The following is a 25,308-nucleotide window of genomic DNA, read 5'->3' as shown; positions in this document are numbered from 1 at the left end:
ATGACTCCTTTAAAGGTAGTCTTTGTGGGTTTGATCCATGATGGATTGATGCCCATTTTGCGCGCTGTGTCCTGATAGAGCAGATTGAGACTGCTGCCGCCGTCCATGAGGACTCGCGTCAGGTGGAATCCATCAAAGATTGGGTTGAGGACCAGTGCGGCTGAACCGCCATGACTGATACTGGTCGGGTGATCCCGACGATCAAAAGTGATCGGGCATGACGACCATGGGTTGAATTTTGGGGCGACTGGCTCTATCGCATAGACGTCCCTGAGCACGCGTTTGCGCTCCCTCATGTTCACCGTTTTGATCTGAGGGGGAAATTTCTTTTGTCCCCCAGTGTTCGGTAGCCCGGGCTCCTCATCATCTTCATCGCTTTGCGATCCCTTCTCCTTGCTTTCGGCATTTAGCTTGCCGGCCTGTTTAAAAACCCAACAATCTCTGTTGGTATGATTGGGTGGTTTATCTAGGGTGCCATGGATCTGGCACGGGCGATCGAGTATACGGTCCAAGCTAGATTAGCCTGAATTGTTCTTTTGGAACGACTTCTTCGCTCTCCGGACTTAGAGCCACTGAATTCGGCATTAACCGCCATGTCCTTGGTGTTGTCATTGTTGTTTCGATGCTTGTGTTTATTGCATCGAGATTTGTCGTTACTATTTCTGACTTCAGGGGTGCCGACGTCTTTTACATTGTTCTTGCTACGGGCCAGCCAACTATTCTCACCGGCACGAAAGCGGGTCATGAGTGCCGTGAGGGCTGCCATAGACTTTGGCTTTTCTTGGCCAAGGTGGCGGGCGAGCCATTCGTCACAGATGTTGTGTTTAAAGGTTACTAGGGCTTCAGTATCCGGACAGTCCACAATCTGGTTCTTTTTAGTTAGGAACCTAGTCCAGAATTTCCTGGCTGACTCTCCAGGCTGTTGAACTATATGGCTTAAGTCATCGGCATCTGGTGGCCGGACATATGTACCTTGGAAGTTTTCGTGGAAGGCTTCTTCCAAGTCCTCCCAGCTGCCAATAGAGTTTTCAGGCAGACTATTTAGCCAGTGCCGAGCTGGCCCTTTAAGTTTTAACGGGAGGTATTTGATGGCGTCGAGGTCATCTCCACGAGCCATGTGAATGTGGAGAATAAAATCCTCAATCCACACCGCATGATTAGTTGTTCCATCGTATGATTCAATATTCACGGGTTTAAACCCTTCTAGGAATTCATGCTCCATTACTTCGTTAGTGAAGTAAAGAGAGTGTGTGGCGCCTCTATATCGGGCCACATCGCGACGTCACTCCGATGGAGTCTGTATGCGGTTTTCGGCCCGCACATGACTAGGTTTGTCATGTCCGAATAGATAGTCGTCATCACGTGTTGAGGTACGTCATCGCGATCCGTATATCAATCTGGTATGTCCTGCTCTATTGTTCAGGTCCTGCCAAAGGTCATATGTATGACCACGAGCTGTTTTATCTCTGCCTTTATAATGAGGCGGGGCGGGCTGGTATTTGGCTTGAGTTGCCGCTTTATCCTGACCTCGTGGTGGTCGGTCAACCCCATTGCGTGATGATGGTATGGGCTCCAGCGCCTCATCATCGAACTGAGGTAGCAATTTGCGCTTCGGGTAGCTTTTAGCTAGGCGCTCAAGGTCGTATTCTTCGGCTGCTAGGACATCAGTCCATCTATCATTGTGCAGATCTTGGTCAGCTTGAAGCTGCTGCTGTTTCTTTTTCAGGCTCCTTGCAGTGTCTATTAACTGGCGCTTAAAGGGCTCCTGCTCGAGAGGTTCCTTAGGTATGATAAAATCTTCGTTGCCGAGGCTCACCACCTCCTCGGAGAGCGGAAGGTAACTGCTGTCCTCCGAATCTTCGTTTATGGCTTGTTCATTAGGGCTAACTTGCCCATCTTCCCGATTGTCCTGTTCAACAGTTCGTTCGTCGGGATCTTCTCTGTCTTCGGCATCGTCTGGAGTGTTATCGTCTCACGTGCCGTTGTTGCTGTCTTTGCTGCAGCATGATTTAGAGCAGCGTGCTGACGTCGGCGCTTAGGCTGTGTCCCAGGAGGTTTATCCTCGACTGGGTCTTCTTTGTCGTCGTCATTAGACTCTTTAGGTGTATCCACCATGTATACATCGTACGAAGAGGTGGTCGTCCAGCGTCCGGTAAACGGCGGGTTTTGGCCATGCTCCTCATCTGCATCGTCGTCCATATCGTCGATGTCTTCGGAGCCGTAATCGAGCATGTCGGTTAAGTCTTCGACAGTGGCTATGAAGTGGGTGGCGGGTCGGAAGCAAAATTCCCTGTCCTCAGCTCCTAGTTCGAACCGAATATAGTTCGGCTGTGAATCCCCCGCTAAGGATAGATTTTTTAATGAGTTCAGCACATCGCCCAAAGGTGAGTGCCGGAAGATGTCTGTGGCGTTGAATTTAGTGATCGGTGACCGATCATGCTCGACATGCGCGGACGCACATAGTTCGGAACTTATAACCGGAAACGAGTCCAAGGTTCCGGTGACACATGCATTCCCGGAAGTTAGGTCTGTGTGCGGCTCCAATGCCGTGGAGTCTACGGCTTCTGTGGCGGGGTTGAGCTTCCTGTCCCCGGATGGTGCAACCTGCTCTGGATCTAAGGCCAGAGCGGCTACAGGTGCAATTTCCTGGGTATGGCCCGATGACAGATCTAAGTCATGTTCATCGGGGTGACGGGGAGAGATTGTCATGGTATCGAATCCATCAAAGATGAAGTCTCCGCGGATATCCACGACGTAGTTCAAGCTCCCAAATCTGACCTGACGGCCAGGGGCGTAGCTGTCGATCTGCTCTAGATGGCCAAGCGAGTTAGCCCGCAGTGCGAAGCCGCCGAACACAAAGATTTGTCCGGGGAGGAAGACCTCCCCTTGGACAGCGCTGTTGTAGATGATTCAAGGAGCCATCAAACCTTTTGAGGACGACACAGTGGAACTCTCAATGAAAGCACCAATGTCGGTGTCAAAACCATCGGATCTCGGGTAGGGGGTCCCGAATTGTGCATCTAAGGTTGATGGTAACAGGAGACAGGGGACACGATGTTTACCCAGGTTCGGGCCCTCTCTATGGAGGTAATAACCTACTTCCTGCTTGATTGATCTTGATGAATATGAGTATTACAAGAGTTGATCTACCACGAGATCGAGATGGCTAAACCCTAAAAGAGCCTGTATGACTATGGTCATGATTGTTCCCCCTCCGGACAAAGTGCTCCGGTTTATATAGACATTGGGAGGATCTAGGGTTACACAAGGTCGGTTACAAAGAAAGGAATCTACTTATTTGATCACCAAGATTGCCTTCCATGCCAATGAGAGTCCCATCCGTACACGGGTGCAGTCTTTGGTCTTTGTATCTTCATAGCCCATCAGTCTGGCCCATGGCTAACAGGTCGGACGCCCGAGGACCCCTTAGTCCAGGACTCCCTCAAGGATCACAACAGACCTCGGGATCAAGAAGCTCATTGTCAGGGTGATTCACAGCTTGTCGTTAGGCAAGTCAGCAAAGATTATCAAAGCCCGTTGATGGAGGCCTACGTAGATGAGGTGAGGAAGCTGGAGGAGTGTCTTGATGGTATACAGGCGGAGCATGTTCCCCAAGTGGAGAACAACATCGCTGACTACCTGTCGAAACGCGCCGCCTTCAAACTACCTGTGGAACCAGGTACTTTTGTGCTTCGGTTGACTCAACCATCCGTTGAACCATCAACAAAGCAGAACAAGCGAAGAAAATCAGGTCCCGGCAAGTACTTTCCCGCCGAGCTCCCAGGAGCCGCCGGCAAAGATGTTGTCGTGGATGCTGAGCCTGCCATGGGGCAAGAGACTCCGGCGGGGCGTCAAGCCCTGGCTGTAGAGACGGTCGCTCCCATGGTAGAGGAATTGCCTTTAGTCCTTGCTGTTGAGCCCCAGGCTCCGGCATGGGCACAACATACCGTCTGATTCCTCCAAACAGGGGAACTCCTTGAGGAGCAGGAAGAAGCGAAGAAAGTAGCCCGTCGGTCAGCCATGTATCAGGTCGTCGACGACGTCCTGTACAGGAAAAGACCAAACGGTGTGAAATTGAAGTGCATTCCTCAGGAGGAAGGACTGGAGCTGTTGGCAGAGATACACGGGGGCATATGTGGCTCCCACATAGGGTCAAGAGCCCTTGCCGGCAAGGCATTCCGGCAAGGTTTCTTCTGGCCCACTGCCCTCCAGGATGCAACGGCACTAGTAACCAAGTGTGAAGCGTGTCAGTTCCATTCAAAGAAGCTTCATCAACCAGCTCAAGCCCTTCAAACAATTCCTCTTTCCTGGCCATTTTTGGTCTGGGGGCTCGACATACTGGGCCCTTCCCTTGCGCTGTCGGGGGCTTTGAGTACTTGTACGTTGCAATCGACAAGTTCACAAAGTGGCCAGAGGTGGAAGCTGTAAGGAAGGTGACAGCGCAATCAGCCATCAAATTCTTCAAGGGGCTAGTCTGCCGCTTTGGTGTGCCAAACAGAGTCATCACCGATAATGGCACACAGTTTACAAGCCACACCTTCATGCAATACATCCAAGACCTCAGCAGCAAGGCCTGTTTTGCTTCTGTGGCGCACCCACAGAGCAACGACCAGGCAGAGAGGGAAAATGCTAAAGTACTGCGAGGCCTAAGGACAAAGACTTTTGATAGGATGCACAAGAGCGGAAGGCGCTGGATTGATGAGTTGCCGACGGTTCTTTGGTCAATCAGAACGACACCAAATCGAGCCACCGGCCAGACACCCTTTGCCCTGGTATACAGGGCAGAAGCAGTTCTCCCCATGGAACTCACATACGGGTCGCCTCGAGTGCTCGCTTGTGACGAGTTTGAGAAAGATAAGTTGTGGCAAGACGACGCAACGCTCCTTGAGGAAGATCGTCTTTGGGCGGCTGTGAGAGCAGCGCGCTACCAACAAGCCTTGCGCCAATACCATAGCCGCAAGGTCCATGCCCGAAGCATTGAGGAAGGCAACCTTGTTCTTTGGCGCGTTCAGTCGGCCAAGAATTCCAAGAAGTTGACGCTGTAGTGGGAAGGCCCTTATCAGGTAATACGAGTCACCAGGCCCGGCACAGTCCGCCTGGAGACCGAAGATGCTATTCCAGTGAGCAACTCCTGGAACATCGAACATCTTCGCATGTTTTACCCGTAAGGCACGGTTGCCCCCCCCCCCCCGGCAAGCCACCTTTTGTACGAGCCTTGCCGGCAAGGCATGTAACCCTCTGTACAAAGCCAGGTGCACACCCTGATAAATGAAGCTTTGGTGCCCTAAGTTTTAGCATGCATGCTAGGTTGAGTATCTCCCTCGGTTAGGGTTGATAGTGCTTAGCGGCGGCTAACCCCTAGCATAGAGGTCGAGTGTGCGTCACTCTGTTCCTTTCCGTCCTCTTTGGTTTGCAGGGTACATGGACATTTCTGCTGAGCTATCGGGAAGAAAAAGAGCAAGCCGGCGCTCCGGCCCCGACAAACCAAGGTTGCCGGGGGCTGCAGACACAAAGATCTAATCGCGGCAAGCCAAGGTTGCCGGGGGCTGCAACGTCACATAAGTTTTTCTCCCCCACTCCGTGCGCCTATATGAACCTTGAACGTATAAGGCTCCGCTCGCTCTCGTACCATCTTGCCCGTTCCGTCCCATGTCGGAAAACTCTACTTTGGACCGGGACTTGGTTGTAGTGCGATGGGAAGAGGGCGAGCGAAAGGCCTAATCCTACTCGGCCCCTACCTCCGCCAAGAGTGTGAGTGTAGACGAGCCATAGAGCAGGAGAATGATAAGGTCTATTGCCGGGATACCATGTTTATCTTAAGATAACGAGGACGCGTTCCTCGGTGTGGCCCTCGCCCACGCGCAAATGAAACCCGGAAAACACCCTTCCTTTCATTCATACGTTGCAAACAAGTACAATTCATATGGAATGGGTACACGAGCAAGGGGATTACAAATTTTGAAATTTAACGAGTGCCCGCAGGCTTACAAACTAGAAAAGATAAGTGCCCCGTGATCCCCGTTCTTGCCCTTTTCTTCCCAGGTGTGGCAGGTGAAGGCAAAAAGGAGGGGACGGGGAACGCGCCGATGGAGAGCTTGACGAGGAAGGCCCTCGGCAGAGCGCGCGACGAAGGGAGGGGCGACGCGGTCAGTCAGAGACGAGGTCGACGTGCCCTCGCTCGATATCCTCGTCGTCGCTGTCGCTGTTGCTGTCCTCCTCGTCACTCCCGCTTGAGGAGTACTCATCATCGGAGGAGCTCTCCACGCAGCACTTCAGGCGAGTCCCAAAGTCTCCAAAGACCCTGACGGAGAACAGGCTGTTCTCCATTAATTTGAAATAGAGAACGAGCCCCGCCATCAGGCTGTGGATACGAGCAAAAGTCTTCCATCCGCGGCAAAGATACATGACGTGAGGGGCGGGAAAGTCGACGTCGACCCGCGTGCAGCCGTTCCTGCAGCCCCTCATTTGCAACCTTAGGGTCTAGGGTGGATCGAGCTCCATCTCCTGAGCGAATGGCACAGGGAGGCGAAGGCGATGGCACGGTGGCCGACGCAGCCTGATGAGGAACTCATGAGGCTGGTCCCCGACATGGCCCTCCATTAGGGGATGCATCGCTGGCGGACGCAAGGCTGGTGCGCCGCCCCGTGCCCCTCTTCCCCGAGCGCCACGCCGGCCTCGGCCTCGCCCCTACCCCTTCCTCTCATGTTCGGCTCTGCCGCCACGAGCTCTTGGGAAGGAGGGACGCGCTGTCGAGCAGAAACCCTCACCGCCACCGTCGAAGGGCTGGCGCCTCCTCTCGCCATGACAGATGAAAGAGCGGAGCCGAGGTGGAAGGAAAGGGATGATGAAAGATTGTGGGGTGCCGTCCCCCTCCACTTCTTATAGAGGGGCGGGGTCAGGGCTCGGCCGCCGCACTTAGCCAATCCGACCATCAGGGGCGTAGAGAATCGAGGCCGCCCTGCTACTCCAATCAGCAGCGGCCCGTTTCCCCGCCCCGTCATTCAAGGCCCGCACCTGCCGCCTGCCATCTTTGGAGCATGGGGGACACGTGGCGAGCAAGCAGAACTCGAGGGGACGGGTGAGGCAACCGTTCTCCGCCCCGTGATCGTGGGGCACATACGCCTTAAAGACCATGACCCGAGTCCACTCAGTAAATGAGCCACGCCTCTGGGTTTTCCTATTTTTATGGGGAAACAGCCCCACGCATGATCCTCACGTCACGCACATGAAGGAAATATGCCCTAGAGGCAATAATAAAGTTGTTATTTATATTTCCTTATATCATGATAAAGTTTTATTATTCATGCTAGAATTGTATTAACCGGAAACTTAGTACATGTTAGAGTACATAGACAAACACAGTGTCACTAGTTTGCCTTTACTTGACTAGATCGTTGAATCAATGATGGTTATGTTTCCTAACCATAGACATGAGTTGTCATTTGATTAACGGGATCACATCATTAGAGAATGATGTGATTGACTTGACCCATCCGTTAGCTTAGCACGATGATCGTTTAGTTTGTTACTATTGCTTTCTCCATGACTTATACATGTTCCTATGACTATGAGATTATGCAACTCCTGAGTACCGGAGGAACACTTTGTGTGCTACCAAACATCACAACATAATTGGGTGATTATAAAGGTGCTCTATAGGTGTCTCCGATGGTACTTGTTGAGTTGGCATAGATCGAGATTAGGATTTGTCACTCCGATTGTCGGAGAGGTATCTTTGGGCCCTCTCGGTAATGCACATCACTATAACCCTTGCAAGCATTGTGACTAATGAGTTAGTTGCGGGATGATGCATTACAGAACGAGTAAAGAGACTTGCCGGTAACGAGATTGAACTAGGTATAAGGATATCGACGATCGAATATCAGGCAAGTAACATACCGATGACAAAGGGAACAACGTATGTTGTTATGCGGTTTGACTGATAAAGATCTTCATAGAATATGTAAGAACCAATATGAGCATCTAGGTTCCGCTATTGGTTATTGCCCGGAGATGAGTCTCGGTCATGTCTACATAGTTCTCGAACCCATAGGGTCCGCACGCTTAAAGTTCAGTGACGATCAGTATTATGAGTTTATGTGTTTTGATGTACCGAAGGTAGTTCGGAGTCCCGGATGTGATCACGGGCATGATGAGGAGTCTCAAAATGGTCGAGACGTAAAGATGGATATATTGGACGACTATATTCAGATAGAGGAAGTGTTCCGGATGGTTTCGGAGAAAACCGGAGTGTCGGAGGGGTTACCGGAACCCCCCGGGGAAGTATTGGGCCTTAGTGGGCCTGAGGGGAGAGAGAGGGCAGCAGCCCAGGAGGTGGCGCGCCCCCTGCCATGACCAGTCCGAATTGGACTAGGGGAGGGGGGCGCAGACCCTCTTTCCCTCTCCCTCTCTTTCCTCCCCCCTTCCTAGTAGGACTAGGAAAGGATGAATCCTACTCCTACTAGGAGGATTCCTCCTCTCCTTGGGGCACACCAAGGCTGGCTGGCCTCCCCCTTGCTCCTTTATATACGGGGGTGGGGGGCACCCGAACACACACAAGTTGATTGTTCCAAGCAATGTGCGGTGCCCCCCTCCACCATAATCCACCTCGATCATATCATAGCAGTGCTTAGGCGAAGCCCTGCGTCGGTAGCAACATCATCACTGTCATCACGCCGTCGTGCTGATGGAACTCTCCCACGAAGCTCTGCTGGATCGGAGTTCGTGGGACGTCATCGAGCTGAACGTGCGCTGAACTCGGAGGTGTTGTGCGTCTGGTACTTGGATCGGTCAGATCATGAAGACGTACGACTACATCAACCACGTTCTCATAATGCTTCCGCTTACGGTCTATGAGGGTACGTGGACGATACTCTCCCCTCTCGTTGCTATGCATCACCATGATCTTGCGTGTGCGTAGGAATTTTTTTTGAAATTACCACATTCCCCAACAGCTCAATCCCCCACGTCACGCGTTCCATGCGGGTCATGGGGAAGCGCAACAGACGGAGAAGTTACTGCAGTAAAAATCCGCCTCGCCTGCCCGCGCACCGTTCTGGGCCTAGCCCAACAATGCATCGTGCTTATGTGTGGCCCAGGCCCGGGGCTCCTATCGGTGTACAGAAGTAGGGGCTCTCCTTTTGCACCCCTTTACTTGTGCGCGGGCAATCAGAGCCACGCCCACGGCCGCACTAAGCAGGGCAGAGGAGGGATGCCGGAGCACAAGACAGCCAGAGCAACGCCAAGACCAGGGGCACAAAGATAGCAAGATGGCGAGGTGGACTCCCCCGGCAAGACTCTTGCCGAGGTGGTGTGATCTTGCCGGGGCAACTTGCCTGACGCCAGCAGAGCGCACCACCCTTGAGCCCAAGGGTTTCCGATGCCATCGACCACATTGGAACCAAGGCTCGGGAGGCACCTCTGTGGTGGCATGCAGATCTTTGTAGAGATCATAAATACACCAGATCAGATGAGAACCATAATACGACGATCCTTGGCAAGATCCTTGCCAAGGAAATCCACGAGGCCCCATGCAAGATCCTTGCCGGGGACGACCGTGGTGCCGTAGTGGGACCCTTGCCGGTCCCTCGGCAAGACCCTTGCGGAGGACGTCTGTGGGGCCGCAGCAAGGCCCACGCCTGCCAAGACTCCACCGCTGCTCCCATGCAGCTGCCAACTCGACCAGCTGGGCAGGCATCTGTGTGGCAGCACGCGGCCTCTACACCAACTCAGCAAGCACCTGCGTGGTGGCATGCATATCTTAGTGAAGGCTCCACCACCATGCCAGCCCAGTAGTCGGCCAACATGGAGCTACAAAGCTTCGTCAGATTGGACGCACGTCGGAGCCAGGCGAGGCGACGACAGCTGGGACAAGCTTCTTTGCCGTCCCCAATAAAGCAAGAAGGGCACGTCAGCAGCGCATTAAATGTGTTTGTCCAACGATGCCAGAGGATAGACTCAGCCACTATATACCTTTCCACCTCCTGTGTGCCACTGTGGCGACCCCTTTTGTCTATAAAAGGAGGCCTGAGGCGTATTGGAGAGGGATTCAGATCTTTTGGACTAGAGAGACATCGCAGCTAGTTCAAGAACACAAGAACACTCAAATATACATCAAAGCAGGACTAGGGTTTTACGCGTCTCCGCGGCCCGAACCTGGGTAAACGATTTGCGTGCTGATAGCCAGACCCGCTCTTTGCACAACCCCGTGCCCATGAACCATAGAAGGGATCCTAGTGACCCCATAGGTATCGTTTCCCACCAACATCGAGGATGAACAAATGACAAGGAATATGCAGAACAAAAGAGAGAACTACCCATCCAGAACAAGCAACAAAGACAACAAGTCATTCGAAGAGGGATGATCCAACACCATCATAATTTGTAGCCCTGCTTCAGCCACCAGTGATCCGGAGACACCAGTACTCCACCCTTTTGACGCAACAGCCCAATTACCTATCAACCAGAAGGCTTGAACCACATCACTGCCTGTCAAAATCAACACATCCAAGGATCAATGTCAATCTAGATGCCTTTGTCATTCTCACCTTCTTTTGGCTGCAGGCTGTATCGTTCACAATCTAGGGAGTTTGCTCCTGGACTTCTAGGGCTCGCCGTGTAGACACAGTTTTCCATAGCAAATAGAGCCTCTCTACCATCAAGGTCCTTGCCAGTGGTGATCTCGTGGTTAATCGGATAATTGAGTCCGAGAAACAGAGATTGTGAACCAAGGCTGTTTACCCGCCTCCAACTCAAAAATCCGGAAGGCCCCAACAAGCTGGTATCCTGCTCATAGATGTAACAACCACTGTCCGGACACTCACGTATTTCACGGTGCTTGTATACAGTGGGGTTTTTGCAACATAACTTTTCCGGCTCATGTGTCCGAATGATCATCGGTCTTTTGTCGTCATCTGATCGAGCAAGGAACCATTTGTGCTTCCCTATTTTTGGCAAAGGTGGTGTGATTACAAAGTGCAGTAACTGTAGGGACACTGCATCATATCAAATAGGACATGCATCATTAATGTAGGATCAGCATTGTTCAGTGTATGAGTAGGATAATGCAAGAAACAACATTGATATGTCCCTGTTGGAACTGGGAGGAAAATATAGGGAAATGTATACTGGGTTCAAAAATATAGAAGTGCCATGCATGGTTATACTCATGTTATCTCACAATCGATTCTTCACAGGAAACTACTATGCCAGGCATGTTATGTAATCATGTTCTGTCCTCACAAACAAATTCTTCAAGGAAACTAATAGACCATGCATTGATATATACTCATGTTCTGTGGGCAAATTTTTTGTGAGGATATTATTCTAGACATTGATTGCTGAAGGGCGAATATAGGTATGTACACATGGTAAGCATTACAGGATTTCACTACTTCCAAATATAGAGTTCTCCATACGCACATTTACTTCCCTAATGTATGGTTAGATGAAACCAACGGTGTGATGCATGTTTCTACATCATGAAGATGAGGAAACTAACATGGCCATTGATACACACTCGTATTTAGTAGTATATAGATTACTATAAAATAAGGAGAATATCCATATCTTCCTAACCATTTGATTATTCAGGGGTTAAAATTGGCTGTAATGGCATTGTCACAATCGCGTGAATTAACTCATTCCAAATAGAGCTAATTTATGGTGTCTCTAATACATTGCCATTGTTCTACTCAAATTTTGCGCAAACAGGGATATGCTAATCATCACAAAAAGTTCAAACAGTGTCATGGCGTCATCATTAACATCAAACGGAAACAACTTACACGCGCTGTCCCAAAAATACATGGTGCCATCTGCTTGTCGATTGCGTAGATGATGCCATTGTGTTCAATAGCATCACAGAAGTGTGTATCAGCTTTGATGATCCACTACGAGGTGAGCCGTCTCCAGCTAAATAAGGCACCAGCAGAAAGATAGGAGAGTCCGCGGTCGAACAAGGCAATTAGCTTGAAGTCTGCGTAATTCGCATCTCGTGTGGGAACTTGGCAGATTACAATCTTTTGCAAAACAAGGTGCGTCCAACTGACTTCGTAATCTAGATGACATGGACCGCGACGGTATAACCCTATATAATTCAACGTAGGAAGAATAATCTCATGGGAGGTGTGGAAGTTCACGAGCACAAACTTTTTCTGGTCTTGTCTGACGGCAACCATCCAGTGCGAGCTCATGCCGACCCAGTACATACCTGCCAAGAAGTTTCGGGCGATGGTGATTGGATCGAAGTCGAGGGAAATGATGTATGGTGACCCACTACATACCTAAAGAAATTTTGGCTAATGGAGGTCAGATTGAAGTTGAGGGGCATCATCTACACCTCTGTATCATGGTGAGCAAATCTTGCCAGACCAGATAGCAGCAAGCAGGGTGTCTTGAAAAGCTTAGGCCTCGCTTCGACAATGGTCATGTGCATGTCCCTCGAGCATGCAGCTAGCCACAAGGCACTCAACATATCCATACACGAACAACAGAGGTCGATGATGTCACTGGGGATATTGCTCCAATCGCGGCTCATATGGATGTTGTGTGGTTCGCGTTCGGCCATGGTGGAGTTTGGAAGGTGGGGTTTTGGGGGGATTGACTTACGGGGGAGAAGGCTCTCGCTGCTGGAGCAGCTAGCGAGGGAATAGTGGTACTAGGGGAGGCGAGCGAGGCAAGCGTATGCGGGGACACAATGAGATGATGAAGAGTGACCTCAGGATCTCCTGCGAGACGAATATGGAGATGGAGTGGTGCTAGGGGAGAGGGAGGCGAGCGAGGCGAGGGTACACGGGGGCACAGTGAGATGATGCAGAGTGACCTTAGGATCTCCGGCGAGACGGAGATGGAGAGGGAGTGGTGCTAGGGGAGAGGGAGACGAGGTGAGGCATGCTATACGATGGCGGTGATAGTGACTGCAGAGTGCACAAGGTGAGGCTGACTTTGGTAACCCCGACACGCTGCCTGGACTGGTGTCACCTCGGGCGCAGGGTCTTGTCACTTCACTGTGAGGACCGGATGAAAAAAATTGACCATCAAGTGTACCACAATGGTACTACTATTACTACTACTAGTAGTAGAAGGAACATGAGTAGTACTCCCCTGCTAGCATGCCTCTAGGTTCACTTCATGTAGCGATCCGACCTCAAACGGTCAAATCTCTGTGCATAAGTGTCATCCCTGGATCAGTAATGCTGACACACATAGTACTTGAAGGATTTATAACAAAGTGCAGTCACACACTTATTACATCGAATGTCTCAAAAGAGAACTTCTTACAATAATATGGCTTAGGGCCATCTAAATAGGATAACTGCAGAACCATCGAAGGTAAATGAGTCCATCAACTCCATCGGCATAGCTGAGTGCACGACAACGACCTAGCGCACCTTACTCTTCATCTGAAAAGTCTGCAACATAATACGTTGCAGCCCGAAACAGGTCAACACATGGAATATGCTGGCAAAATAACACTGTAGAGCAATGAACAAGATAAATGCTAACACTACATGCAAATATGGCTGGTGGAGGCTCTACGGTTATCATGTTTTTGCGAAAAGCCAGTTTTTCCCTACTTCAAAGGAATATAATTTATTTAACTACAAAGTTGGTTGATAAACATTGAGAATGGAAAACCCACATCAATCCAAATTAAATAGTAATTAACAACCCAACAATATTAATTTAGAGTGTTGAGATCACATCAATAATTCAAGAACCAGATAGTCAAGATGTCCATAACCGGGGACACGGCTAACCATGATTAGTTTGTACACTCTACAGAGGTTTGCGCACTTTTCCCCACAATACTTGATCTCCTCCATTAAATTTCTCTCATTTCATGATGTTTGAGAAACGGATGACCGAGACACAGTCTTTTCGAAGAGGTTCCCTTAACCAATAGATAGGCCAGTACACCTACAATCCCCTACATCTGCTAGCCCATCATGGAAAGGATTCCCACAAGTTACTCAACTATGCCAGAGCCCATAATGGTGTGTGGCTGCACACGGAAGTTTCTAGCATGAATGATCTTATGATCCCTTTGAGCCTGGGTGGTGACCATAGGATGACCACGCGGATTCCCCGGGATCTCCTTGGACAACACTAGATTCCCCAGGTGCCCACAAACAATCCACCCAGATGTGTGTTAAAGTAGCCACCTTAGATAAACCCTTAGTTCATAATAGTACTCACAACTGTCATGAATCTCTCAAACCACACCACGTCTACGAGCATAGCATAGCAGTATAAACATAACGTAGTAACACCCAGGGTTTAAATAAAGGACAATAGGTTCTACCTCATCAAATACTTCCCAATACCCACATGTTATCAAATCCTAACCATGCAGTGTCTGAGGGTTGAAACTAATGCATAAAAATTGGGTAATGAAGAAGTATGATCAAGGTGTTACTTCCCTTGCTGACGATCTACAAATCCTAGTGACTCGTAGTAGCACACTTCGCACTCCGGAAATTCTAGCGCAAACAAACAATAGCATACAAAATCACACACGCATAGATGCAAGCTTAAAACTCAGATGAGAAAGACCAAACTGAAAGTTCAACTGAAGTGCTTCGATTTAAGAAAAGAATCAATCAAATCGGAGCTACGAAACTCAAACTACGATCAAAAGAAGTTCGAATTCAAATATGCTTGAAACCAAACTTTAATTTGTCAAAATCATGTTCAAGTTGATTAGCTGGAAAGAGGGGTTCGAGACGAAGATTTTGGCGTTGGTTTCACTGGATTTGGACGAACGGTTAAAAAGTTGTGAGGGTTTGAAGATCAGGGGCTAATCTGCGATAAAAATAATCACGGATAGGTCCCTGGCCGAAAATAAAATAAAAAGAAAAAGACTAACGAATGAATGTTTGTTATCAGAGACAAACAAACGCGTTCGCGAACAGACGCATTCGGGCGAACGTTCGCTAATTAGCGAAGCCGAAAAAAACTGATCTAACGGATCCAAACGAAAACCAAAAAAACTGGGCGACGACGGCGGTTTTTACCAGTTCGTCGAAAAAGACTGGCGGCAACGAGGCGAGATCCTACGGGGCGGCGCTCCGGCGGGGCTGCGGCTCGGGCGGCGGGGTCGGCGGGGTGGGGCAACGGCGCGGGGCTGCGGTTGCGGCGTAGCAAGCGGCAGCGGCTGCTGCTGCTGCTATTGTGGAGGCGGCGGGCGGTGGTGGTGAGGAGAGAGGGGCCGGGGCTCCGGCTTTTAAAGCCTCGGGGGGCGGCTTGGGGAGGGGGCCGGCACGAGTGGAGTCCGGCTCGGTCTGCTGTTGGAGTCCGGCGGTGGCACGGTGGCGCGGTGCGGGCGGGCCGGCCATGGTCTGCTGGGCCTTCGGCCCAATCGGGAGGGAACCTCTTTTTTAAAAAAAAAAATTCCGTCGAAAAACAAAAATCGTAATAAAATATATGAAAAATTCTAAAAATTCCAAAAATAATTTTCACCGTCTAAATAAAATATTTAGAACAAAGTGAACATTTCTCTGGCCTAATAATACAATTTTCAAAAATGCATATTTTTCTAATTCAAATAAAATAGCAATAAAAATCCAAATAAAATATTTATTTGATTTTAACATTTTTCCTCCAAAATTTCCTCTCTTATTTTGGAGAAGTAATTTTATCTCCTCTCATTTATTTTAATATTGGAAATATTTTTGGAGAGAAAAATTATTAAAATCAAAAAGGATTCTCTTTTCAAATTTGAGAAAAGTCAAATATGAAAATAAATGAAATCCCCAACTCTCTCCGTGGGTCCTTGAGTTGCTTAGGATTTCTAGGATCATCTACAAAATGGAAATAAAATAGGATATGCATATGATGACCTATGTATAACATCCAAATTGAAAATTTGGGATGTTACAAACCTACCCCCCTTAAGATGAATCTCGTCCTCGAGATTCGGGTTGGCTAGAAAATAGGTGCGGGTGGTCTTTCCGTAGGTCTTCCTCTCGTTCCCATGTGGCTTCATCCTCGGTATGGTGGCTCCACTGAACTTTGCAAAACTTGGTAACCTTGCTGCGTAACTCAGCTGGTAAATTCGAGAATCTTGACGGGTTTCTCCTCGTAGGTCAGATCACTATCCAACTGAATTGCTTCCAGGGGCACTGTATCTCTTAGAGGAATATCAGTCATCTCGGCATGGCACTTCTTCAACTGGGAAACGTGAAACACATCATGAACTCCGGATAATCCTTTGGGTAACTCCAACTTGTAGGCCACTTCTCCCATACGTTCCGAAACTCGGTATGGTCTTACGAATCTCGGGGCTAACTTTTCCTTAACTCCAAATCGTTAACTCCTTGTAGAGGTGACACACGAAGATATGCTCTGTCTCCGATTTCATAGACTACCTCCATGCATTTGGAGTCTGCATAACTCTTCTGCCTGGACTGAGCTACCTTTAATCTATCGCGAATCAACTTAACCTTCTCTTAGGACTCCCTAATCATATCCGGTCCAAACAACTGGCGGCCTCCAACTTCATCCCACATCAACGGTGTCCTGCACCTTCTCCCATACAAAGCTTCGAACGGGGCCATCTTCAAACTATCTTGATAGTTGTTGTTGTATGAGAACTCCGCGTAAGGTAAATTATCATCGCAACTAGATCCATAATCTAATGCACAGGCTCTCAACATGTCCTCCAGAATCTGATTGACTCTCTCTGTCTGTCCATCTGTCTACGGGAAAGGTTGTACTAAACTCTAGCCTGGTACCCAAAGTCTGGTGCAGCTGATTCCAAAACTTCGAGGTAAATTGTGTCCCTCTATCTGATATGATGGTCCTCGGAACTCCATGTAGACATACGATTCTGTTCGTATATATCTTGGCCAACTTTGCACTCGTATAGGTGGTTGTAAGTGCATCTAGTGCCACCCCTAGTTAGTTTTGGAGTATTGACGACAAACCTAGTTGAGGGACTAATGTGTTTGTGAGAATTGCAGGATAACACAGGTAGAAGTCCCTCATTGATTCGGTTTTCCTACCAGAGATGACCCCTAAAAATGTATGAAGACATTGATGTCAAAGGTGGTATATGAAGATATTCTCATTGAAGACTATGACAAGAGAAGACATCGCATGAATCCTATGGAGCTCGAAGACTCAGCTCTTTCGTAGTTCCTTTTCTTCTTTGTTGAGTCATAGGAACCACCATACTGTTAAGTGGGGTCAAAGAGAACCAGTCAGAATGACTAAAGTGATGCTTAACCAAAACCTATGTCTTCGAGTGAAGACTATGAGAGCGAATCTTGTCCAGAGTCGGACAAGTCAGCTTTGCTTGTAGCCCAAGTAAAGTTGCCGTGTGTGTTTGAAATCTGACCCTTGGAACACGTGTCAGTTCCTTAGTGACCCAGGGTCATTTCGGACAAATCAGGTCGGGTTGCCTAGTGGCTATAAATAGCCCACCCCCTACAACCATAAACGGTTGGATGCTCAGAGTTAGAGTACGGCTTTTGTCGTTTGAGAGCAACCCACCTCGAAGCCTTTGAGAGAGAATTCCTTGCGAGGATAAAGCCCTAACCACCCAGAGCCAAAGAGTGTTAGGCATGACTTAAGTCTTCTTGTCGGTGTGATCTGAAGACTTATAACACTTGAGGACTGTGAATCCTCCAGCCGGTTAGGCGTCGCATTCTGAGCATCCAAGAGACATTGTGGATCGCCGTTGAACGAAGTCTATGAAGGTTTGGGAGTCTACCTTGAAGACTTACCAGAGTGATTGGGCGAGGTCTGTGTGACCTTAGCTCAAGGGGAATACGGTGAGGACTGGGTGTCCTGAGCTGCGTGTTCAGGACTGGGTGTCCGGGACTGTGTGTCCTCAGGTTTAAATACCTAGCCGCCCTAACCAGACGTACAGTTGTCACAGCAACTGGAACTGGTCCAACAAATCATTGTCTTCAACAAGTCACTGGTTTCATCCTTCCCTTCCCTTTACTTACTGTTGGTCCTTGTGAAGTCATTGTATGATTGCACTATCTTTTGTCTTCACTGAGTGACTGGGTGTTCTATTTGGCTTCATAATATCTTCCTACCTGATCCTTACTACATTGCTGCTATTAGTCATTGTGCTTTCACTTCATTGAATACTTGACTATGGTTTGTCTAGTGTAGTCTACCTTCTGCTGCATGGTAATAGGTTTATTTCTATCGTTTGTCTTCGAAACTTCCGAGTTTTGAAGACTTTCATAAAAATCGCCTATTCACCCCCCCTCTAGTCGATATAATGCACTTTCAGTGGTTTTCACTGGAATAAAGTGAGCCACCTTGGTCAAACGATCCACTACTACCCAGATAGAATCATATCATGATCGGGTCCTGGGGAATCCGGTGATAAAATCCAAGCCGAGCTTGTCCCACTTTCATTCAGATATCAGCATGGGCTGCAGTATCATGCTGGATTCTAATGTTCCGCCTGCACTCTTTGACATACATCACACACGGCTACATACTCGGCTATATCTTTCTTCTTACCAGTCCACCAGAAACGCTCCTTCAAATCCAAGTACATCTTGGTGTTTCCGGGGTGTATCAAGTATGGCGAGTCATGAGCTTCCTGAAGTATTAACTTTCTGATCTCTGCATTATTGGGTACGTATACACGGTCCTCAAACCATAAGGTTCCGTGCTCATCCTCTCGAAAACCCTTGGCTTTTCCTTTACTCATTTTCTCCTTTATCTCAGCAATTTCTTTGTCATCCTTCTGAGCTTCCTGAATCTTTCCCAATAATGTTGATTGAACCTCCATTGCTGCGACAAAACCTCTTGGAACTATATCCAAATGAAGTTCCTTGAGATCGTCAACTAACTCCTGCGGTAATCCACCGCTTATGAGGGTATTGACATAACTCTTCCAGCTCGAAGCGTCTGCTACGATATTGGCCTTTCCTTGATGATAATGCAGCTTCATATCATAATCCTTTATAAGCTCCAACCATCTCATCTGTCTGAGATTTAGCTCCTTCTGAATGAAAATGTACTTCAAACTCTTATGATCCATGTATACATCACAACGGTTTCCAATAAGAAAATGTCTCCAGGTCTTGAGCGCATGCACTACGGCTGCTAACTCCAAATCATGCGTGCATAATTCAACTCATGCGGTCGAAGCTGTCGTGAGGCATATGAAACAACTCTTCGTCCTCCATAAGTACTCCTCAGGTCCTAAGAGAGAAGCGTCGCAATACACTTGGAAATCCTTGCGTATATCCAGAAGAATCAGCACTGGGGCTGTAACCAAACATTTCTTCAACTCCTAAAAACTGGCCTCACATTCATCTGTCCATTTAAACTTACTGTCCTTCTTCAGCAACTCCGTCATAGGCTTCGCAATCTTGGAAAAATTCTCAATGAATCTCCACTAATATCCCGCGAGTCCAAGAAAACTGCGGATCTCTGCTACTGAGGTGGGGGACAGCCAATCAGTGACTGACTGGACCTTGGTAGGGTCTACTGCTATACCCTCTCTTGATATAACATGCCCAGGAAATCCAACTTCCTTCAAAGAAAACTCACATTTGTTGAAGTTCCCGGAGCTTCTCGAGAACTAAACGCAAATGCTCCTTGTGCTCCTCTTCATTCTTTAAGTATACCAAAATATCATCAATGAGCACCACAACAAACTTATCCAGGAAGTCCATGAACACTTTATTCATCATACTCATGAAATAGGCGGCGCATTTGTCAATCCAAATGACATGACCGTGTACTCAAATAGCCCGTACCTTGTGGTGAAAGCTGTCTTAGGTATATCCTGTTCTCGGATCTTCAGCTGGTGGTATCCTGATCGCAGATCGATCTTGGAGAATACATTAGCTCCTTGCAGCTGGTCAAACAAATTGTCGATCATCGGTAGTGGGTACTTGTTCTTGATCGTCACTTCATTCAATGCACGATAATCAACAACCATTCTCAAAGATCCATCCTTCTTCTCAACCAAGAGCACTGGGGCTCCCCACGGTGATGAACTTTGTCAAATGTAACCTTTCTCCAATAACTGCTTAATCTGCTTCTTAATTTCCTCCAGATCATTTGCGGGCATCTGATATGGTCTATTTGATATCAGTCCGGTGCATGGCAACAGCTCTATCGAAAACTCAATGTCTCGATCCGGCGGCATGCCTGGTAGTTCCTCTGGAAATACATCCGGGTAATCCTTCACTACAGGCACTTCCTCCTGAACAACTCCTGAGAGGGAATTCACTTGGGTCCTATTTGGCACATGCCTTGACACATACTTAATCCGTTTACCCTCTAGGGTGGTGAGCATAATTGACTTACTGGCGCAATCGATGTTCCCTCCATACATCGATAGCTAATCCATGCCTAGTATCACATCCAATCCTTGTGACTCAGAATTATTGGGTCTGAGGAGAAAACATGCCTACCTATGGTCAATGGTATCTGAAAACAACCTTGGCTTGCCATATACTCCGCTCCTAGTGAGCTTACTAACATAGGTGTCTTAAGAACTTTTGTGGGCAACTTATACTTATCCACAAACCCCCTCGAGATGTATGAATGCGATGCACCAGTATTCAAAAGAATGATTGCAGTAAATGACTTAACCAAAAACTTACCTATAACTATATATGGCTGCTCTTCAACCTCCCCCACGCTAACGTGGTTCACCTGTCCCCTATTGAAAGGGTTGGGCTTCTTCCCAGAGCTTCCATTTTCATTGCCATTCTTCAACTCATAACAATCATTGGTGTAGTGCCCAGTCTTCCCACACTTGTAACAAGTGACATGACTCAGATCCTTTTTAGCGGGTGTTGCTAGGTTGGAACGGTTCTGGTTGCTGCTTGCTCCATTCCCATTTCCATTCTTGTGGCCACTGTGATTATGCGAACTTCCTCCATTATGGGTGTGGCCTCCATGGTTATGCACTACAAAAAAAGACACATCCATGACATTTTGGGCCGAACAAATTTTTTTTCTGTCATACATATGACACTTCTATGACGATAATTGTGACAAAACCCGGTATCATCATAGATGTGGTGGGCTCCTACTTCTATGAAAAAAAATCATGACAGAAAATGGGCTTTTCGTCCTGGGCGGGCCGGAGACGCAGCTGCATGACATTCTTTGGGCCGTCCATGACGGAAAAAACCATGGTAGAAGCGAGGGGGAGGAAAATTTCGGAAAGTTCCCGGTCGGGGGCCGAGTGATGCGCGTTTCTCTTGTACACGTACACGCGTGTGTGCGAGGCGTTGGCTCTAACTGAACCCGAGCGAGTCGTTGGGCTCTAACTGAACCCGAGCGATTGCACTGCAGGCTACACGTTACTGAACCCGAGCAATTGATCAATGGCTGTTAACTGAACCCGATCGAGCGATTCCTTCGCTACTGCTGCTAACTGAAGCCGGTCGATGGGATGAACAGTGAGCGTTGCATGGGGGGGGTTGGATGAACAGTGAGCGATGGTGTTGCCTCTGGATGAACAGGACCCCGTGGTGTGGTGGAGGGCTGGATGAATAGTAGACGGTGGAGGGGTGCCCGTGGACGGGTGGATGAACAGGACCCCGTGGTGTGGAGGGCTGGATGAACAGTAGACGGTGGAGGGGTGGTTGAACAGGACCCCGTGGTGTGGAGGGCTAGATGAACAGTAGATGGTGGAGGGGTGCCCGTGGAGGGGTGGTTGAATAGGACCCCGTGGTGTGGAGGGCTGGATGAACAGTAGACGGTGGAGGGGTGGTTGAATAGTAGCCGGTGGAGTAGCGCGCGGTGGAGGCTGGATGAACAGGAGCCCGTGGATGAACAGTCGCAGGTGGAGGCTGGAGGAGGTTGACGGTGGATAAACAGTAGCTTGTGGAGGCTGGAGGGGGTCGACGGTGGAGATGAACAGTATCCCGTGGAGTCCCGTTTTGCGGTACGCCACACCCCTCCCGATGAACAGGACCCCCATTTCGACCGTAGCGCTCCAACACAAGTCTGTTTCGTCCGTTTTGCGGCACGCCACACCCCTCTCGATCAACAGGACCCCCGTTTCGACCGTAGGAGGTCCGTTTCCTCCGTTTTGCGGTAGGACAGACCCCTCCCGATGAACAGGATCCCGTTTCGAACGTGGCCGGTCGAACACAAGGCCGTTTCCTCCGTTCTGCAGTACGCCAGGCCACGTTTCCTCCGTTCTGCAGTACGCCAGGCCACGTTTCCATTGCATGTTCCGTCCAAGCCCTCCCGATGAACACGACGCATTTCGTTGCCTCCCCATGAACACGACGCATTCCTTTGCCTCCCCATGAACACGACGACGACGCTGTTTCTCCGTTCCAACCCAGCCATGTACACGAGCCCTGGCCGTACATATGCGCGAGTAGGCGTTCGAGACCCCGCCCGTATGTACACATGCGTGGCCGTATTTTCTTTCTTGCACCCTGGCCGCTGTACGTACATGTACATGCTACGTGCGCTCCTCTACTACGACACGTGCGCGCCTCTACATCGACCAGTATATATGTACGTACACGTTCGCGACTAGAATGACAACGCTACTTACGCTTCAACCAGGTGGGTCCCGACTGTCAGGCACTTCCTTGCGTGCGAAGATGTAGCTGGTGGGTCCCAGCAGTCAGGGGCAAACGTTTTTTCCGCGAAATACGATGCCCCATCCGGTGGGTCCCTGCTGTCAGGTGGAGGAATAATTATTTTGCGCGTAATAAGGAGGCACTTCCTTGCTGCGGCCGTGGACCCAGCTGTCAGCGTCTCCACGCACAGTACTCTTCCGATGGAAGTCGGTCATTGACCACATTGACCACGCCACGCCGAGAGCACCATGGCGGTGGACGATGGCGAGGCCTAGGAAGGGGACGACGTGGAGCCGGGGAAGACGCGGCAGTGGAAGCCCGCACGGAGAGGAGTACGAGGGTTCACTGGTTCGGCTGCGGTGTGAGGCTGCCGTCGCCGCAGGGCCTGGCCAGCGGTGGGAATAGTAGGGGCGGTGAGGCCTCCGCGGCAGCACAGCCGTCCACGGGAGGCAGGAGCATGCAGCACGACCGGTGCTGCTTTGGGCGGCTGGAGCAAGAAGACCAGAGGTTGAAGAAGCACTACGGCCGTTGGATGGACATCGTACGGTCACTGGAGCTAGAATCGTTCATATTGACTAAGTTGACAAAGCCCTTCGTCCTCGTCAACTTAGTAGGCCCACAAGTCAGCCTCCCACCAAGGTGGGTCCCAGCTAGGAGGGGGAGTATTCATTTTTTTGTGCGTAATAAGGAGGCACTTCCGGTGGGTCCGAGATGACTGCGGGGGGAACGTTTTTTTCGCGAAATACGATGGCCCGTCCGGTGGGTCCTAGTAGTCAGGGGGAAACAATTTTTTTCACAAAATACTGGTGACCCGTCCGGTAGGTCCCCGCTGTCAGGTGGAGGAATAATTATTTTGCGCGTAATAAGGAGGCACTTCCTTGCGGCTACCGTGGACCCAGCTGTCAGCCTCTCCACATACAGTACTGTTCTGATGGAAGTCCGTAGTTGACCACAATGACCATGCCACGCCGAGAGCACCACGGCAGTGGGCGACGGTGAGGCATAGGAAGCGGACGACGCGGAGCCGGGGAAGATGCCACAGTGGATGCCCACGCGGAGAGGAGTACGAGCGTTCACCGGTTCGGCTGCGGTGTGAGGCTGCCGTCGCCGCAGAATAACAGGGTTGTGGGTCACAAGAGGGATGCCCTGGCCGGCGGTGGGAGTAGTAGGGGCGCTGAGGCCTGCGCGGCATCACAGCCGGCCACGGGAGGCGGGAGTAGGTGGTCCCGCCGGCACTGCTTTGGCGGCTGGAGCAAGAAGATCAGAGATTGAAGACACACGACGGCCGTTGGATTGACATCCAACGGTTACGTCTGCTAGAATGGTTCGCTGACGTATATAATAACTAAAAAATCTTGCATACGCGTCAACTAAACAGGCCCACAAGTCAGACCACTCCCTCTTTTTTAATGATTTATATATAGCTCATGGCAACTTCTTATGCAATTTAATGCAGTCGTTTTTTTTGGTTGGCCAGGGCCAATTTTGCATATTTCTGTGGGTTCCAAACTATTTTTAATACCAAAATTTCCAGCCAGATTTAAAGTACTTTGAAGATATATTTAAATTAGGTTAATGCCCAGTGAAATAGGAATCTGAAAATGTAATAAAATTCAGAAATTATAATGTAATTGCCAATTTGTCATCTGTTTTTATATTTACAACCCATTTCATATTAATTTCAAGATTTGCAGGCGTCTTGAAAGAGTTGCAGCCCATCAAGGCATAGAAAAATAAGTAGGCCTGGATTGGGTATTCTTCAGAAAAAATAAACTCAGCTCATTTTCACAAAGAAAAAATAGCTGGGCTGGTCACATGGTGAACATAAAATATATGCCTGGGCTAGACGGGCCGCAGCCCAGTTCAAACCCTGCTCCATCTCAACAATACCAAACAAAAAAATACTGCTCGAGTAGCTACGTCCCAGGTGTCAACCGATCTTGTGATGTTCTCTTGTCTATTGACTATATACGCTCCCAATGTCGTGGGTCCCAAATGTCAGGAAAACACTTGGAGGAAGCATTTTATTTTTCCATACGCTGACGTGGTGGGCCCCTACTGTCATCCTCTCCACGTACTTCTGCCGATTCCTGTTGTTTGTTGACCATGTTGACAACACGAGAGGGCGGCGCCACGGCAAGCGCACCAAAGCGCGCGGAGGACATCGGCGTTAACGATTTAGGAGATGGTGGGGCGGCGATGCGTGCGCTGAGGCGCAGCCAGCCGTGGAAGGCGGAAGCAGGCGGCCCCGCCAGCGCTGGTTTGGTTTTGGTGGATGGAGGAAGACAGTACTAAAGAAACACGACATACTATAGTACTTAACAACCTTAACTAAAACCAGCAGGAGCACTTAACAACCAAAGCTGAAAGCAGTATGAGTACTTATACAGATTCAACCATACAAAGCACGCCTCGAACAGTGCTACTTCGCCTATAGTTAACCAAGGGTGAGGCCGCCAAGCCACAGGACAAGGCCCAGGCACCATCCCACGCATCCACAACCTTCTGATAGCGGCTTCATCTAGCAATGTGGTCAATAAACAGGATATTCACTTTAGAGCCATGGAAAAGCATGAACATAATCTTCTGTCCTATTCTCCAAGATGGACGGGCCTTCATTATTTGAGACCACCCATGAATAAGTATCTTTTCACCTCCAAGGGGAATTGAGTAGGTTGACATAAACATCATGTTGTGACCAAGCGCAAGTCTGACCCGACCATGGTCAGGCATCTGTATAGGAACAATAGAACTCGGCAGTTCC

Source organism: Triticum urartu, chromosome 3, assembly GCF_003073215.2.
Source record: "Triticum urartu cultivar G1812 chromosome 3, Tu2.1, whole genome shotgun sequence".
Lineage (NCBI taxonomy): Eukaryota > Viridiplantae > Streptophyta > Magnoliopsida > Poales > Poaceae > Triticum > Triticum urartu.
The sequence above is the reverse complement of the archived record's forward strand: the minus strand, read 5'-3'. Positions refer to the sequence as shown.